The sequence below is a fragment of the Natrix helvetica genome (assembly GCF_964273705.1).
Source record: "Natrix helvetica genome assembly, chromosome: 12".
Classification (NCBI taxonomy): domain Eukaryota; kingdom Metazoa; phylum Chordata; class Lepidosauria; order Squamata; family Natricidae; genus Natrix; species Natrix helvetica.
In genome coordinates this window covers 10117590-10130776 of record NC_138556.1, presented here as the reverse complement: position 1 = coordinate 10130776, position 13187 = coordinate 10117590, and the positions used below count along the sequence as shown (strand labels likewise).

The following is a 13187-nucleotide window of genomic DNA, read 5'->3' as shown; positions in this document are numbered from 1 at the left end:
ATGTGTCCATAGAGTGCCATCATCTCCTGTTTGATCAAGAAGTTGGATTAGAAGACCTTCAGGGTCCCTTACAACTCTATTATTCTATATTCTGTGTTTTAAGGGAGAAAATTGGGATGTAGTCTCAGAGCAAGAATGATCTATAGGTATCCGTTTGGAAACCTCAGTGCCAGCTCCCGTAGGTTCTTCAGGCGCTTCAGAATGATGCAGATTCCCACGGACCTCTTTGCCTATTGAGGGGCAAGCTTGTAAGCATCTCCATTCTTAACATCCCTGATCCAGATGTCTGTTTCCTTTGCAGAAGGGAAAGAATTAAGCATGGAGTTGAGACAAAATTAAATCTAGCTCCACTGGGATCTTGAATGGTTGGACCCTGGTGTACATAGATACATGTACGTATGATGTGCCCCTTCCTTCTTTCAGAGTAAATAAGGCACCAGCCAAAAATTTCATTCATACCAACTGAAGGCCACACTAGCCTTCTGTTCAGATCTACTGAGTCTGCAACTCCATATATTCCCAGCTAGCATTGGGAGAAGACGGGATGGGGATTTATTTTAAATAGGTTGCATGGATAGAGACTTTAACACAGTGCCTCTCAAACCTTTTGGCCACCAGGGACCGGCTCCGTGAAGAGAGTTTTTTTTCCCCCAGGCTGGAGGGGCTGTTGTTTTGCATGCTTCCTGCATCCTGTGGATGGGGCTTTGCTTGTTTGCGTGGCATGCAACTGGCATGCCCATGGCCCTATGCCAGTTCATGGATCAGGGGTTGGAGACCCCTGCTTTAACACATCTATTTTACTCTTTATGGGTTTGGTTTTTTAAAAAAAAACCTATGAAAATGTAATGCAGAAGTTTTGCAATTTTCAACGGTGTGCAACAAAGATCCCAGTTTGCTCCCCACGGCATTTTAGTATTGGTCATGGTGGAGCCACCTTTTGGATGTTCTGCTGGGATGGTGGAATTTCTGCGAAGTTCCATCCTCTCGCACCTGTTGTGTTGCAGCCCAAGGAAGCTTTGCAATGCCCACTTGCTCCATAACGCAGCATCAAGTCTCAGCAGGAAGGCGGAGGGGCAGGAGAGAACCCGTGAGAGCAAAACATGCCATTAGCCTCTGCACAGTGGCATTCAACGGAATTTCTCACAAATCCTGAGTTAACATGAAAGGGAAGAAAGGCTCGAAGTGGAGGCAGCAATCAAAGAGGAGGAGATTTCATTCTGGGAGGAAAACAGAAGAGGAAAGTCAGGGCACAAATGTCAGCTTTTCTGGCACAAAGTACAAACTGCAGTAATACACTCTGAGTGATTTGGATTGTTTAAAAGCGAGATTCTGGACAAGTGTCAGCAGAAAACAAACAAAGCTATTGACACACTCCAACCAATATTTATCCCTCCCTCCTTCCTTTCTTCTTTCCTCCTCCTTCTTTCCCTTCTTTCCTCCTCCTCCTCCTCCTCCTCCTCCTCCTCCTCCTCCTCCTCCTCCTCCTCCTCCTCCTCCTCCTCCTCCTCCTCCTCTTGATACATTTTGATAACAATGCCAAATGAATGCAACGTCCATCTATCCATTGTTGTTTCTTCTTCTTCTTCTTCTTCTTCTTCTTCTTCTTCTTCTTCTTCTTCTTCTTCTTCTTCTTCTTCTTCTTCTTCTTCTTCTTCTTCTTCTTCCTCCTTTCACTTCTTCCCCTTCTTCTTTCCTCCTCCTCCTCCTCTCTTTCTCTCTCTGGTTTCTCTCCCCTTCTCTGTGGTTGGTCTCATCCTATTGCCAGTTGCAGAAAGCAAAGCAAACAAACCACAACTCCTAAATCCCGGGCATGAGAAAAGAGCAGGAGAGGTCCTCAGTATTGAATGAGTGTACTTGCTATTTCTTTATGTTTAGTCTCATCTGCAGTTTAAGGGTAGATTTATTGCAGCTAGTTTTGTGTTTGTTTTGTCTTTAGTAAAAAGGCATTCTGCATCTTGTTCTCTTCTGGGCATGGGGGAGATCTCTTGTGTCTGAAGTAGATTGCCACCTTTGTGCTGATTATTAAAATCTGTTGAATCGGAGACACATTACATGCCACTGCATCCATGATCCTCTGAACCACCAACCAACCAGCCACATAGTTGTGTTTGTGCATGTGTCAGTTAACCTTTTCATTTGCTGTGCAAACCACATGGGATAATCCAGTAAACTAACCGTGGCAAACAAGTCATGCCAGCACAGGGACAAAGCATGAGTTGGTGGCTGAGAACGCCTTGAAGGTAGAGCTTCTGAAATGGGCTTTCCATGATTATTTGATTTCTTGTATCAGATGGACACTGCTCGAATCAGGAATTGCAGCTTATCCACAGGACTTCCCTTGTGGCGCTGCTTTCTGCATGCGTCAGGCAAATTGAAGCTATTCTTCTACAGCGCCCTTGAATTTGTAAATGTTCTTTCAATCTTCTCCACCCAACAGAGATCTGTTTTCCTGACACAAGAAGCAGCAGTCTTGCTGCCTCCTTATGTCTGTAACATCTGAGAAATGCAGGGGCTGGAAAACAACACAGCAGAGAACAATTTCGTGTTACCTCTGGGAGTCAGGCTGGGTTATCTAATAGATCATTCTCATCTCTGCCATCTTCGCCACCCTGTTGGCCCCAATTTCAAAGCCTTCTTTGTCCAATCAGACATTCATTCCACTGTTCTTGATTCATCTCACTTTTTGCCCCCAAGAACCTTTGCCTGGGGAAGGAGACTGAAGAAGCACAAATAGCACCTGGCTCAGAAAGGACCATCCCAGCCTGAGACAAATAAGATTTTCTGATAGAGTCCATTCTGCCAAGCGTAACCGAGCACATGACAGGTAGTCCTCGACTTACGACCACCATGGAACCCCATTTTTGTTGTTGTTAAGCGAGATGTTTGTTAAGTGAATTTTGTCCCGTTGTTAAGTGAATCCCTGCAGTTGATCAGTTAGTAACCCAGTTTGTTAAGCGAATCTGGCTTCCCCGTTGACTTTGCTGGTCAGAAGGTCACAAAAGTGGATCACATAACCCCGGGACACTGTCATAAATATAAATTTTGAATTTTGATCACAGGATTGTGAGGATAGTGCAAGAGCCGTACCTGGGTAAAACGGTAAAAAAATCACGTTTCTTTCAGGGCTGTTGTAACATTGAACCAGTCCCCAAATAAAGTGTTGTAAGTTGATGACTATCTGTCATCTGCGACCTGAGCAGAAAATCTGCTGAAGGATGGAGGTGTGGTTTTATGCGTTTTCACAAACTACTTTCAAGTGATGGAGCTTTGACTGGGCTGTGTGATTAAAGGAAAGTGTGCATGCGTGCATGTATTTAGGGGTGTACTTGAACCCGCACATCCTTTTTCCATTACAAAACTTCTTTTCAGGACATGTATAAAGCCAGGACATCAACGCTTGCGTGACACTACTCCTTCCGTTGCTTTTACTGGCATGTGTGTATATAACTTGCGTCCATGTTGAAGTCGTGAATGCAGCTGTTTGGAGGGTTCACACGATACATGGATGCGTCAACTGATCAGATAGGCTGATTTGCATAAAAAGGGAATGAAAAGAAATCAACAACTGAGGTTTTTGTTTTTTTTTTTAAAAAAAGAAAGAACTGTACTCTAGGCCTTACTGAACTGTGAAGTTGTATGTCATGGCCAAAGCATCTCCATCTGTAAACAGAATAACAGAGTTGGAAGGGACCTTGGACATCTTCTAGTCCAGTGTTCTCAACCTTGGCAACTTGAAGAAGTCCGGACTTCAACTGCCAGAATTCCCCAGCCAGCGAATGCTGGCTGGGGAATTCTGGGAGTTGAAGTCTGGACGTCTTCAAGTTGCCAAGGTTGAGAAACACTGTTCTACTCCAACCCTCTTTAATTAAAGTATGCATTTTGTCAGGGATCTTTGGATCCTAGTGAAATGACTGGGGGACTTGGCGGATTTCCCCTCCTTGTCTCAAGAAATCATGTAATTGGATTATTCTGCAAAAGGTCTGCTTGTTTCCCCTCCTCCCCACCAAATCTGGCATGGCTAAGAATTCAGATTTTCCTCTCTGTATCCATGTACTGTATGTAGGTGCAATCAGAGATATGCATATATAATTGGGATCTGAAAAACAGAAGGCTAGATAGAGCATGCATACAAACCCTTACATTGATGTCTCTATGTCAGAGGTGGCATTCAGCCGGTTTTGTCCATTTCAGGTGAACCGGTAATGGGGAAGCCATCCTGTAGCTTTGTTTTCAATACTGTGCAAGAGCGAAGCGCATGTGTGGAGGGCCGTGAACAAGGCATGGAAGGCCATGCACAGGTGCGGAAGGTGCGCGTACACACATGCTCACATTTGTAAACCGGTGGTACACTTCTGTGAATCCCACCACTGGTCTATGTTCTAACTAAGCAACCAAGGCTAAAGGTATAAGCATAGGACAAGATGCTTATACAGTTAATTTCATTGGTACATTCATGGATTTTGAGTTTTGTTATCATGTTGCAGACATTTTTGGAAAGTTAAGAACTTTTGTGAGTGGGAAGTGTCCATCTCTGCTGTTAATTAAGGCATTGCCCATCTATTGTCAAATAAGTTGCAATGAGTTTGGGATCCTACAGTGGTTCCATCCATGTCTCTATGTTGCATGACAGATTAGTTCCAAACAGATCTCTTCAGCATCCACATTCTTAAATCTAAATTGAATGATTTCTATTCCCTTTTGGGAACATCCCCTTCTGTCATGTTTTCCCCCTCATTGCATCCTAGATCAGTGTGTATTTTTCCATTGGTTTTTTTTTTTTTAATTCAGTGGACCAGTAAATGGAAGTATGTAGAAGATCAAAAAAATGCTGGAATAGTTTTTGACATTTCAGTTGTATTTCCTTGGGTGAAATCCTATCAGTCTACCTGATTATTCAAATACAAAATCATACTTTAGACAACCCACTCTACTTGATTAAGTGCCATCAAATTGATGTCACAATTATATAGACAATGAGCACACAAATAGATCTTCTTCAAGATGATCTGTCCCAAATTTGGCCCTCCAGATTCTTTAATATGAATCCATTATCACAACTGCTGATTGTCTTCTTCCCTTTCCTTCTACCTTCCACAGAATTGTAGAGTTATTGAGATGGCTAGATGTTAACATGATGCATAATTTGAGCTTGATCATTCCAAGTGAAAACTCTGGAATGACTTATTTTATCATTTATTTGTTTGTTTTCTTGGTTGTCTGTGGCCTTCTTAGGAATGTTCTCAAACAGGTCGATTATTTTGATCCTGCTTCCTTGATTTTAATTTAAATTTCTCCAAGTCTAATTTTCACTTCCCTGGAGTGTTATGGGCAACCTGTTGTGTGTAAAGTTTTGATCTTTGTAGGTGTGCACACATCTAAATAGCTTCACCAAGACCTTTGTTGCTATCCTATCATGGGCTAGTCTTTAGCACATTTCTTGTCTGATGATTCCTTTACTGTTGGTGATTGATCTTAAAAGATGGAAGCTATCCACCACTTTAGAATCTTAACTGACATTTCTAAGGCTGGTTTTTTTACCAGTTGTCATGGGTTTAGTCTTCCTTATACTTAAAGATAGTGACACGGTGGCTCAGTGCTAAGACGCTGAGCTTGTCGATCAGAAAGGTCGGCAGTTCGGCGGTTCAAATCCCCAGCGCTGCATAATGGAGTGAGTTCCTGTTACTTGTCTCAGCTTCTGCCAACCTAGCAGTTCGAAAGCATGTAAAAAATGCAAGTAGAAAAATAGAGACCACTTTGGTGGGAAGGGAACAGCGTTCCGTGCGCCTTTGGCATTTAGTCATGCCGGCCACATGACCACGGAGACGTCTTCAGGCAATGCTGGCTCTTTGGCTTTGAAACGGAGATGAGCACTGCCCTCTAGAGTCAGGAATAACTAGCACATATGTGCGAGGAGAATCTTTACCTTTTTATAATTGAAGATAGTCTCATTTTTTTCATGCATTCCGTTGCTAGGAGTTTGAGATCATTTATATTTTGACTTAGCATAGTAGAAGTTATCAGCATAGAACAGGCTATTGACATTCCTTCCTCCAATTTTAAAACCATGTTCATCTTCCAATTTAACCATCCTCAATTTATATTCAGCATATAGGTTAAATAAATACGATGATAATATACAATTTTATTTCATTTCTTTGGGCCAGTCTGTCTGTTGCTGGAAAGCACTGTGTACAGGGTTTCTCATAAGAGAATGCAATGACCTTCATCTCCATGCATATTCCTAATGCATGCATATTCGTCCATGCATACTCCTAAAATATACTGGGCCAGCCCTTCTCTCTCAGCCTAGCCTACCTCACAGGGTTGTTGTTGTGGGAAAAAGAGGAGGAGGAGGAGGAAGTGCTGGCTATGTTGACTGCCTTGACTTATTTGTAAAAATAATAAATGTGAAATACAAATAGATAATATAAAATAATAATAATATACCATAGCTTGACAAGGTTTGTTCAAGCGAAGGTTTTTTGTTTTGTTTTGTCAATTAAACACATAATCAATTTTTTTTTGTACCCACTTTCCTTTCTCATTTATCCACCATGCATCAGCAACAATGTCTCTGGTGTCAACATTCCTGAAAACTCTGACTGCAATGAAATTCCGAGACAGGCATTTTCTGAAAGCTCCTATTTATTAGAGTAGGTAGACAGGTACATCTGGGAAAACCCAAATTTGAGATTTCCGGGCTTTCCCTCAGTAAAAGTCCAAACCAATCCCTTGCACCCATCAGTCCATCACCCCATCCAAACCCCATCCATCCCAACTCAAGACATCACCTCAACCACTCCTTCTCCAGGTGCAGGAATACCATGACCTTGACCGAAAAGAAGAATGCTATTATGTTTAACTACATCCCCTCTACTAAATCCCCCCTCCTATTTTTCCCAGGCACAAGAATGTGGCAGTGTGGAAGCATCCGGTGTTATAAAAAGGCTCCATGGCCTTTTTATAATCCAGCTTGACTATCTGGTATCTCTATTGCATTATCTCAAAGATTGTTTGTTGATGTATGAAATTAAGGATATTGTTCAATAGTTTGGACACTCTGTTATGATTGCTTTATGTCTATGGAGATTCTCAATCATCCAGCTCATAGTTTGTCCCAAAAGGTGCTTTTTCCAAAAGGCAACTGGACTTTCTTGTTTGTTTGTTTGTTTGTTTGTTTGTTTGTTTCTTGGAAAACACAAGTGAAATGTTCTCAAAGAAAAGAAACCAAGAAAGTCCAGTTTCCTTTTTTGTGTCCTTTCTTTGGCTAACCAGAACCTACTTCTCACTCCTAAAAGTGGCAGCCAGCTATACCTTCCATACATACATATATAAACTAACAGGACATGAAATCAACTTTGAAGGAGCCAGGTTAATCTCCAAAACAGAACACCTCCACAAGAGAATAATTATGGAAGCCATCGAAATAGAGAAACACCCCCACAACATGAATAAACGTGATGATACCTCCCGCCTACCAAACATCTGGAAACCAGCCCTAGTCAACAAACGAACACCACCCACCACCCAAGCCGTTACAATACAAAACAACAATGCACACACAGCCAGCACCAATCAGCACCAATCTACCAATCATGATGCAACCACACAACCAATCATTCCACTTACTGAAACAAAGCCAGCACCCCATCCCCTCCCACCAAGATTTACAGAAAGACGGCAGCTCCGTTCCCATTTTAAGCCCAAGCCAGAAGATGGCAGGTGAGATCTTGCCGAAACGTTGCAAAAACAATCTCAATCCTACATGGGAAAAGACCCGAATACAAATATTGTGGGGGGTAAGACACCCCTAAAACTCCTTGGGGTGTATGTACAGCACAACAGGCTGCATCCTAACAGATACAGCCTGTTGTGCTGTAAAATGGCTTCTACTGTACTGCCGTAAAGTGGCTTCTATTGTACTGTCCTAAAACAACTTCTACTGTGCAGCGCAGTGGGGTTGCCTTGGTAACGGCTTTACAGTACTCCACAAGGAGGCTTCCTCTGGTAAGGGGGAAAAGCCAACATTAGAAATTACATTTGGTCGGGACAGTTTCCCCTATAAATAAATACCCGGGCAATGCCGGGTTACCAGCTAGTTTATAGATAAAGCTGTTGCTTGCTTCTTCTTATTCACTGTCTCTTCTTTCACATCTCCGTTTAGGACATCATTGCGCCCCACGATTAAACTTTTCAAACACAGCCCAAGGGCTTCCTAAGAGGTGACTCTTTAGACCACAAAGAGTTTGGATTTGAGAAAATTGCTGCTGAATGAATCCACACACGCAAAGCAGAACTACTTTTGTTTCCTGGAGTCTGGATGGAAGTGGCTGTTCTGTTAAGACTTCAGAAGGCGCACTAGCCTGGAGTAAAATCACAACTGTCAGGCAGCGTTGACATCTAGATTAACCCCTCTGCGCTCAACAATATAACAAAGCTCATGGAGATACTGGGAGAATGTGTGGGGAAATGATCACTTATAAATCCTACCTGGGGCAAGGGCAGCCCCCTCTTTCATCCTCTACAGGATGAAAGGCTGCTGTAAGTCAACTTCTGGACGTGCAGAATGGACCTTATCAACAGAGGTTTTGCTGAGCAAGGCTTTTTGCTTCACCAAAAGCAAGCCTTTCCTCCTCCTTTATTATGTATTTAATTCCCTCTCCTAATCCCCTTAAGGTGTTTTCATGTCGTGGAAATGAAATACTCTTTGCTGATGGCAAAGGCTTCTGCTTGTTTATGTATCGAGAATCCAAATGGCTTCTCCGAAAAAGAGCAAGTCAGCTACCGGATTGGCAATTTAGTCCACTCTCTTGAGTAGCTGTGGATGACTTAGTCTCCGAAACCTCTGAAGCTTGCATAAAACCTGCTAATTTAATTCTGGTGACCTGGTAGCCTACCTCATGTCACATTACATGCTACACACCTGTAGTTTTGGGATGGAGCTTTGTTTTATTTCGTGCATGCACGCTGTCGTACCGGAGTAATGGAACACACAATAGCCTTTCATTCAAAATAACTGTTTATGATTTCTCTCATTTGTTTATAATATAAAATACAAAAGCAAATAATAGGGAAAACAGAGGCGGGAAAGGGGAAGAGAAACCTGTCAAAAAGAAGGGGAAAAGAAAGAAAAGGCATTGACTTCCCATTCTCTTTGGTGCAGTAGAATCAAATAGTAACCTCAGACCTCAACTTTGTACTTTTACATAATAGTATAAACTAGCCATTTCTATAACACATCCATTTACTTAGTAAAATCCACAGTCAAAGTTTCACTCCCTCCCCGTCTCAAGCACAAAGTCCAGAAATGGTTTCCATGTGGAAACAAAAGCTATTTATGATTTGTCTAACCACCTTGATTTTTGAAATGTGTGCTTCCTAAGAGAAAGTTTTGAATTTTCACTCATTTTACCCTTGATACGAAAATGTATCAGCTTTAACCTTCTGAGGTGAAGGTTTCACACCATTTTTCAAAGGTGGGTGTTTTTTTCCTAACCGGAATGATTCCTGATTAATCAGGAACCACATGTTAAATATATTGATGGTACGATGTTGCATAATCAATCAGATGTATCTAGATGCTGTAGGATTTGCTTTCTCAGACAACCAACTGGGGAGCCTAAAAGTGAACAAAATTATTCAGCCCAGTCTCTCCTGAATAATATTGTTTGTCCCTTTTTAAATAGTCCTTGAAAATCTGTCAGCAAAGGAAATCTGTTTTTCTCCTAGTGAAAAGCACCTCTTTCCTTTTCACTTAGTCATCCTTGATACCGCCAGTTGTTAGAACTGGCCAGCATCTAGTGCTTATAGCCACTTCATTTCCTTACACATATAATGCTGATGTTCTCGAGGCTGCAGCTTGTTCAGAAAAATATCTTAAAAGATAATACTTGACGGCTGCATCAGAAATTAATCTTTACCTTGTCACTTGTCAGATTTCTTCCGCTAATCTTTTTTGAATGGCGTGTTTGAGATATTCTGTTAAAACAAGGCATATTATGCCTGCTTCTGTAAGCCATATGCCATGGTTCACCAATCACATATTGAGATCAAGGAGTTGGCCATGGCCAACTCACCACAGCCAACACAGAACAATTCAACACTGCATCAATCTTTCATGCACTTTTTATTATTAGTGACCACATTTTCATTGTAATTATTGTAACCCTTGTATTTCTGGATTAATTGTTATTGGCTACAGTTCCATGAAATTAATCTAACTTTTGTATTTGTTGAGTTGTCCCACAGCAACTTGTCTCATGGTGAGTTGGCCAAGGTGAGTTGTCCTATTTTGAACATATTGAGCTAAGCCATTAAAGCATAGTCTGAATGCAGAATTCTGTATGAACCTAGATGAGTACTCAATCCAAAGGTGATTTCTCAAAACCTTGAAATGTAGTAGGTTGACTCAGCCTTCCATCCGGTTGGTAAAATGCGGACCCAGATTGTTGGGAGCAATATGTTGAGTCTGTAAACCATTTAGAGAGGGCTGTAAAGCACTGCAAAGTGGTATATAAATCTAAGTGCTATTGCTAATAAATATCCACACACAAATATTGAAATCATACCCTTATTATTATACTTTTATACCATTTTTTTAATATGGTCTCCCATTTGTATGTGTGTGTGTGTGGGGGGGTTGGCTTTCCACCAAAGAGAACATTTTTAATCTGTGGTTTCTTTGGGGGAAGGGGGCCACTCATTTCCAGAGTGAGAACCATGGAGAAGTCTGGTAAAAAATATGAAGCTTAAAGTTAAAGAACATCAAGCTGACATGTTTATTAATAATGGATGCTGCTACCAAGCAGAATTCATCCCCTTCTGTCGTTGAAGGATGTGGCAAATTCTGGGTGATGTATAGCACTCTGTTATCTTACAGCTATGATGGGACAATGTGAAGGAATGACTGGTGTGGTGGGCTACCCTTGTTATCTTCTGCAGCATCTGATTCCTGAGATGGTTGCTTCAGCCTGATTTATCCTTTGTTGCAAAGTTGCAATTTTCAAAGTTGGATATGGCAGTTTCTCTTGTCTATGGAGATTCTCAGTCACTCAGATCATGGTTGTCCCAGAGGTGTTTTTCAAGAGGCAACTAGACTTTCTTGTTTTTGTTTGAAGGTATTTCGCTTCCCATCCAAGAAGCTTCTTCAGTTTAGACTGGGTGGCGGGGAATGGAAGGATTTATACTCCTTGCAGACAGCTGGTCATTTGCATTCTTTTAGAGAGTGGTTGAGGCCACTTGAAAGTTTATCTGTTCCTTCAGGGTCACCTGAATAGTTCAAATGGGTGAGGAGCCTTCTTGGAACTGTTGAAAGGACTGTGTTTTAGACTGGAGATAGATGATGCTGTATAGATGGCCTCTTTGACCCCTCTTTCAAACTAGCGGTCCTCTCTGACCAAAATGTGGACTTTGCTGTCTTCAAAAGCATGGCGTTTGTCTTTTAAATGAAGATGGACTGCTGAATCTTGTCCTGATGGGTTTGTTCTCCTATGTTGTGCCATGCGTTTATGAAGTTGTTGTTTTTCCAATGTATAGCTCTGCATATCTCTCACTGCCTTGTACTGCATATACCACATTGTTCAGTTTGTATCTGGGTGTTTTATCCTTGGGGTAGACAAGCTTCTGACTTAGTGTATCCCTGAGTTTAAAAGTTTGTCTTAAGTGCAGGTAATAGGACTTGAAATCATGCATGCTATTACTGAGCAGGGCAAGATGACCCAACTAGCTTAGAAAACTGTTTCCTGATAAAACAAGCCAGATATGTTACTTGATAAAGTCGGATACATGTATTTATTTTTTAATAATGAATACTTGGTTTTTTTCTGTAATCTTTTCCATGAAGTATTTCCCCTATTTCTATTTATTGGGTTTTTTTTTTTTTCATTTTCCATTATCAATGGGAAATTCTGTCAATTCTAGTTCATTTTATTTACTGTATTTTGTTTTGTTTATTGGAAGATATGTGGTATCTTTCCTCCTATATTGAGGTATAATCAGATTACATTGCTTTTATATTGTTTTCATTCCAACATCTGTTGTTGAGATCCAAGGGCTCTGTAATGTATTCTAATTCCTTTGCAGAGTTTTTGCTGCATTTTTAAATCCCCTCTGAATTTTCAGATGCTTGCTTGTACTGAAGTCGATCTAGTTCTCCATAAACTGAATGTTTCTCTCTATCTTCAGCTTTTCTTTCTTCTTAAATAATTCTTTCCCACTTAAGCTGCTGTTTTATTCATTCTTTCCCCTTGCCGTTCTTAGCAGTGACAAGTGTTGGATGTGGTATTTATACATTGGCTTTTCACCTTGTTTCAATGCTTGCCAAGAGCTCTCTCTCTCTCTCTCTCTCTCTCTCTCTCTCTCTGTGTGTGTGTGTGTGTGTGTGTGCTTTTTGTCTTACCCTTTCCATCCTGCTGTGTTACTTTGGTCTCATGCATCTTTCAGTTTCCTTGACATCTTTATATGAAGAATAGTTTAACATCTAAATAAACGAAAGACAGATGTTACAAATTATACGGATTCTTTTCTTGAACTGCTTTTATATAAAAAATTACATTGTATAATATACAAAAATCAACAATGGCATTTACATTTTTTTTTTAAAAAAATCCATATCTTTTTAGGGATTTGCAATTGATCCGAATCAACTACAACTGTCAAATTAATGTCAATATTTGATCTGATTTGACAGTTTCAGTTGATTTAGAAAACTGAATTGATTTGATTCAGTGCTTCAAATCAGAATGTCAACTTGTGTCAGTTTCATCCAACAATTCAATTTGAATCATCTATCAGGTTCTGAAAGTCAATTCAATTCAGAGAATCAAATCAAATTTCTTTTAAAACAAATCAAGTGTTTTCACTGCTCTACTAAATAGTGCAAGCAAACTTTCTAATCTACTCTCCATTGTGGATGCTTAATATCTCCCAGCCAATCTACTTGACAATATTTTTACTAGAGGGAAAACATGGAGTGATATATTGTTTTTCCTGGAGAAAGTTTGGGATATAAAACATAAAAAATAAAAATAAAAGGTAGATAGAAATACAGAAAAGCAAACATTTTCATGTGTTGGAAGTTAATTAGCATTAGAAGCTGAAGTTACTACATAAATGTCTGCATGTCCATTTTCAAGATATCTCCCCTTGATTTTGACAATGCAGCAAATTTAAGAAAATAAATAGAAAAC

The 13187-nt window shown here is 40.5% G+C and overlaps 1 long non-coding RNA gene across 1 annotated transcript; it reads right to left on the bottom strand.

Annotated features, from left to right (window-relative positions):
* Positions 1–826: 826 nt before the first annotated feature.
* On the bottom strand, positions 827–12464 carry LOC309398194. The gene is made up of 2 exons (XR_014176369.1): positions 12398–12464; positions 827–1217 (listed from the first exon to the last, which is right to left on the bottom strand). It is a non-coding gene; the product is annotated as an uncharacterized lncRNA (long non-coding RNA).
* Between the last annotated feature and the right edge of the window lie 723 nt (positions 12465–13187).